We start from the raw sequence: 6288 nt of genomic DNA on the forward strand, positions 1-6288 counted from the left end.
CTTCAGAAGCAGCTCCAGGCTGAACACGGCGGGGTCTGAGTGCGGCTCACCTCCAGGCTCTGCTTCCTGGGGCCTCCGCCAAGCCCTGGGCCTCTTGCCCAGCGAGCAGCGGGCACAAGGGGCCTTCACAGAGTCTCTGCGTGGTTCTCCTGGGGAGCAGGGGCGGGGAGGCAGGGAGCCTTGCAGACCTAACACAAGGCCTCGTCTGTGTCCAGGCTGAGGGAGGAGTGGACTGAGCCGCCCATGGGGACGCTACCTTGCCTCTGGATTTTTCCGTGGCCTTTTTCAGAGCCTTTCATTTGATCATCAAATAACCCCTCAACAGTGAAGACCGATGAGGACAATTAGCTCCATTTCACATTGAGGGTGCTGAGGGTGCTGAGGGTGCTGAGGAGCTGAGGTGCGGCGAGGCCAAGAAGAGCGGAGGATGCAGTGTGTCAGAGCAGGCAAGGGCGTCGGCTGCTCGGACATTTACATCGTCTTCTTAAAAATAAAAAAAAAAGGAATGCTTCATGAATTTGCGTGTCATCCTTGCACAGGGACCATCCTAACTCTGCATCTTTCCAATTTTAGTTTGTGTGTGGCCGAAGCAAGCGCACCATTTAGACTTTCTAACCCTCAATTTTCTCACCTAAAAAAGTAAATACTCTTAACTGCTCTGGTAGGTCTGCCTACGCTTTGTGGTGAGGGAGGCTCAGGGACACCTTTGGTCATGGGGTGGGACCCAGCAGTCAAGTCAGTGCAAAGGCAGGGCCCTGAGAGATCCATGAGAGGCCAAGTGGTGTTCTAGAACTTTCCATATTTTGTCTCCTACCATCTTCACAACAGCCCTGTCTGTCAAGTGCTCTTGGCCCCATTTTGCAGAGGGAGAATGGGAGGCTAAGAGTCCACACACAGGGGCCAGATCCAGTTCTGGTCCTGTTCTTCCACGCCCCTGTGCTGCCTGTTGGATGGGGGTGTAGCTCAAGAGGCAAGTTCCGATTCTGTTATCCCTTCCGTCCAGACAGATAGACAGACAGACGGCCTGCAGGACGTGGTCAGGCTCAGCCCCAAGTGCCAACACAGGCAAAGAAAGCAGGAAAGGAAACTGCTAAATTTGAGAAACTTATTCTTTGAAATTATCCCCTGCCTCGGACCAGAGGAGTCTTTAAAGAAAAATTTTATAGGGATTAAAGAGTTCCATATTTTTTAATAACCTAGGAAAACTAGAAGAGAGACTTAAACATTCATCAAATCTCCAGAGGGAGAATGTCTTTTATTAAACTTGGAAATCACTGATAAAAATCACAAAGGAGAGATTAGCCGGTTTGACTACAGAAAAATGTAAATGTTCTGCATTTAAAAAAAATGACTGAAAAGGGACAAGTGGAGAGAAATATCAGCAGCAAACAGTGAAGATAAAAGGTTACTATCTGTTTTTATGTATTTGTACTCTGGCTCCTTCCTAAACAGTTATGAGGAGGACGTATTACATAAAGGGCTCATATAAACTGAAAGTTTAAAACCAAAGAGCCTTATAGATAACAAGGCAGGGGGTACAAAGAAACCATTTACAGAAAGCAAATTGTGACCAGTAAACCAATGTACAGAAAAACGTCCAACCTAACTAACTAACTAACCACCAAAGGAACGCAAATGTCAAACACACCGGTTGGCACCCAGTGTGCGTATGAGTGTGATCACAATTACACCCCACCATTCTGGAGGAAAATCATAAATATCATAGGGACCGGAGAACTACAAAAATAGTTGTCCTCTTCGACAGAGTAATCTTACCCCTGGGGATTTTTGCCAAAGATTCTGAAATGGGGAAAGTGTGAGGTGGGCAAAGACGCTCACTGAAACATTAAGAAACAAACTAAAGGGGCACCTGGTGGCTCAGTGGTTGAGCGTCTTCCTTTGGCTCAGGGTGTGATCCCAGGGTCCTGGGATCTAGTCTTGCATTGGGCTCCCCATGGAGAGCCTGCTTCTCCCTCTGCCTGTGTCTCTGCCTCTCTCTCTGTGTGTCTCTCATGAATAAATAAATAAAATCTTTAAAAAAAGAAAAGAAATAAGCTAAAAACTGAAAATGGCCTAAATGTCCTAAAGCAGAGAAATGGTTAACTGAAGTTTGCCCCACCCATTCAATGAAATCCAACTGCAGCTTTTATAAAAGAAGTTCACCGAGACTTATGGTGAATAAAAATGCCTACAACAAAATGTTAAGTTTAAAAAGCTGGTAAAATATCTTAGACAGCAACATATGGCTGTAGTGATAGCTTGTTCTAAGCTTTATATGAATAGCAGGGAAATTGAAATTTATCTGAAACTTTGTTAAAATTTTTTATCTGTCAAAAACTACTTCCTCGCTTTATCGTTCTTAATATTAAACTGTTCTAAAAAATATATTAAACTGTTCTCATTTTTAACTAAAAATAAATAAGTAAATAAATAAATAGCTGGTAAAAATAAATAAGATAAAAAGCAGGCTAAATACTTGGAGTATTCATAATATATAATTCATATTCTGAATATAGCTATGTGAAAAAAATACACCCATGCCAATATGAGAAAGGCACATCTGTCCCCAACATGTGGAGACCCCAGGGCAGGGGTACAGACAGAGATCACATACCAAATGCCTAAGTACTAAAGAAATAATTACTTATGAAATGGTTATGAAGTTAATTTAATAACTACTAATTTGCAGTAATATAAATTGAATGGAATTATGAAATATTTAAATTACTTATTTATTAAATACCAAATTTCTGACTAATTTTAGCTAACAAATTGTCACCTAAAATGTCAAATATCCTCTTACTTTGTGATAAGCTAAGATGCATATATCATCCCTAGAAGAACCACTAAGAAAATAACACAGTTTAAAACCAACAAAGAAATTAACGTGGTAGCTATTTAACACAAAAGAAGCCAATAAAGGAAAAACAGGAACAAAACAGACATGAGACGTATCAAAAAGACAGATGTAAATCCAATCATATCAGTAATTACTATTATGGACTGAATGCTTGTGTCCCCCCAAATCCACATGTTGAAGCCCTATTTCCCCTACCCCCCAACATAATAGTATTTGGAGGTGGCACCTTTAGGAGGCACTTAGGTTTAGATGAGGTCATGAGGGTGGGGCCCCCATGATGGGATTAGTGTCTTCATAAGAAAAGAGAAACCAAATCACTCTTTCTGCCATGTGAGGAGAGAGAGAAAAGGCAACCATCTACCAGCCAGGAAGAGGAACTGAATCTGCCAGCACTTGGATCTTGGATTTCCAACCTCCAGAATGGTGAGAAATAATTGTTGTTTAAGCCACCCGGACTATGGTGTTTCGTTATAGCAGCCCAAGCTACAAAGACAATTACATCAAATTATAGTGGCTCTATTCATTATAGCACCAAACTAGAAATAACTCAAATGACTGTCAACTAGTAAATAGATACACAATGGAATACTAGTCAGCAATTAAAAAGAAACAAGCTCCTGACACATGCTATATCACATATAAACCTCATAAATATTAGGCTAAGAAATTAAAGACTACATATCATATGATTCCATTTACAGGATGTGTCCCAAGCAGGCACATCCAGAGTGACTGGCTGGGGCTGACAGTGAAACAGGGGTGGCCTGCAAGTGGCCACAAAAGTTCTTTGAGGGATGATGGAAATGTTCTAACACTAGATTACAATGATGGTTATGGTGATGCACAACTCTGTAAATTTACTAAAAAATCATTGAATCACAGCATTAGGGTGAAATTCATGGTACACAAATTATACTTCAATAAAGCAGTTTCTTTTAATATGCTAAAATTTTAAAAATTTGTGCTGCAAATGGTACCATCAAGAAAATGAAAAGACACCCCACTGCATGAAATAAAATATTTGCAAATCATCTGATAAATGACCTGTATCCAGAATATATAAAGAACACTTATAATTCGATGAAAAGATAACCCAATATAAAAATGAGCAAGAGAGAAAAACAGACATTTCTCCAATGAAGATCTACAAAGGGCCAAGGAACACGTGAAAGGATGTGATTCAGTATAGCACTGAAGAGGACAAACATTGCCTGCTCCTGGAGCAGGTGGGAGGAAAGCGTGCAAACAAATAAATATGTTACAGAAAGCGTGCGTGTCTGCCTCCTTGAGGATGGAGACAGGCCTGGCTGCTTCTCCTTCTAAGGCTTTGTCTGCCTTAGACAGGGAGGCACCTGTAGATCATGAATAGACTCAGTGTTTTGATGGATCACTCCTCGAAGAAACCCGCCCAAATCACACTGGAGATTTGGCTTCGCAAGGAGCGTTCCTGCCGTAGGGGGGCAGGGACTTTTAGTTATACCCATTCGTGCATTTGCTCATTCATTCGCTCAACAGACTGTTTGAGCCTCTTGCGTTAGTTAAATCATCTTGTCTGCCAATAATAGAAACCTAATTTAAACTGGCTTCAGCATAAAAGGGAATTGTTGGCTAAAGTAACTAAAAAAGTGCAAGGGTGGCTTGCTTGATCCAGGTGTGCAAACAGCACCATCAAGAACTTCCCTCTCAGACCAGCCTTCCTCTGGTTGGCTCCATTCTTGAGGGAGTGCTCCCTTAGTGGAGGCAAATGGCTGCTCATGGCCCCAGAATCTCATCCTCCAGTTCAACACCCCAAGGACAGTAAGGTTTTCCTCCCCAGCCCTGACTCCCTCTTCTAAGGCTCCCTCTGGCCTTTTCCTCCCAAAGTCCTGCTGGGTTCCTACTGGATTGACGAGTCCTGACTGGGGTGGCAGTGAGCCCTGTCCAAAGCTCAAGGGTTAAGAGCAGGTGAAGGGGTGGCTCCCACAGGAAAACTGAAGTGCTAGAGCAGAAGCAGAAGAACAGATGCCACATAAACAAATCAAAATAATGAGTGTCCCTACATCCTTTGGCACCAGGCCCATCAGTCACTGTCTTATCTTACGTATGTGATGCATATAGAATATGGCAGAGAAAATACTGGGGAAATTCAGAAGGTGGGGGATTATCTTTCCATACAGGGAATCAAGGACCAACTAATGAGAAAGTAGGCTTCATAGCAGCCCCCCTTTCATGGAACCACTCCCCACGCTCAGCCATGTGAGGCAATGGGAGCCACTACCTTCAAAGGTCCTGCCTCCCTGCCAAGGTTGTCCATCCTCCTGGACAACTGGCCCCAGCTCTGCATTCCAGCCTGCAGGAAGGGGGGAATTGAGGAAGTGTAAGACAAGCAAATTCCTTTTAAAGAAGTAACAGAAGTTGCACGCATCCCTCTCATTCCATTCCATCAGTAAAAATGTCATCATGCTTAGCTGCAAAATAGTCTCTAGTTAGCTGGACTCGTGCCGTTACTAAAAGTTCCATTCCTAAAAAGAAACAAGGGGGAGTGGATGGCTCATGGGGGATCACAGCTTCTGCCACATACCCCTGAGAGCCACCAGAATCTCCCTCCAGGGCCTGACTCTATATTCGGGGGGTTGGAGGCTCTCCTACCTGGGGACTGTACAAGGCAAACCACCCCAAAATCTGGTGGCTCAAGACTGCAGCCACTTTCTTGGCTCACGATTTTGTAGGTCAGCAGTTTGGCTGGGCTCAGTTGGTGGTTCTTCCACTGGTCTTGCCTGGGCTCACGCATGCAGCCGTAGTCACCTGGTAGTTGACTAGGGCTGGACGGTCTAGCACATTCCCGCTCCCACGTCCAGCAGTCGGCAAGTGGAAGGCTGACCTACCTCAGTTCTCCGTGTGGCCTCTGCAGCAGCCAGCCCAGGCCCATCTACTTCCTGGTCTCTGCCTTCCAACCATGGCCAAAGAGAGGGCAATCCTCACGCGCAAGTGGGTTTCCAGCCTCTGCTTACATTTGCTAAGGTCTCATTGGCCAAAATAAGTCATGTTGCCAAGCTTGGATTCAAGGGAGGAGAGACAACATCACCTCTTGATGGGAAAAGCAGTAAGGTGACATCGCTAAGGCAATGTCTTCACTGAGTCTTTGGAGGTGACCTCGGGCTCCAGCCATAGAACAAGGAATGTCTTTCTTTGTTTCCTCAGGCTCCTGGGCCCCCCCAAAAAAGGCTCTCCAGAGCCTCAGGGAATGGGTTCTTCTTTTTTCTGCAGAGCACAGATGACCTTGCCCTGTGTCTGAAGAGCTACCAGGAGCCAAAGCAGTCCCTGGAAGCAAGAGCTCTCTCCCTGTGTCCGGTGAGCTGCGAGGTGTCAGGGCACCCCTCTCCTCTCTGGGCCTGCTCCATCTTCCTCTCCGTGGGCCACTTTACTGCTCTTTGCCTACAGCAGCAGCT

At 44.6% G+C, this 6288-nt stretch overlaps 1 non-coding gene across 1 annotated transcript; it reads right to left on the bottom strand.

The window, feature by feature from the left end:
* Positions 1–494: 494 nt before the first annotated feature.
* LOC112915421 (U6 spliceosomal RNA) lies at positions 495–599 on the bottom strand. The gene has a single exon (XR_003234063.1). It is a non-coding gene; the product is annotated as a U6 spliceosomal RNA (small nuclear RNA).
* Between the last annotated feature and the right edge of the window lie 5689 nt (positions 600–6288).

Source organism: Vulpes vulpes, chromosome 16 (assembly GCF_048418805.1).
Source record: "Vulpes vulpes isolate BD-2025 chromosome 16, VulVul3, whole genome shotgun sequence".
Taxonomy (NCBI): domain Eukaryota; kingdom Metazoa; phylum Chordata; class Mammalia; order Carnivora; family Canidae; genus Vulpes; species Vulpes vulpes.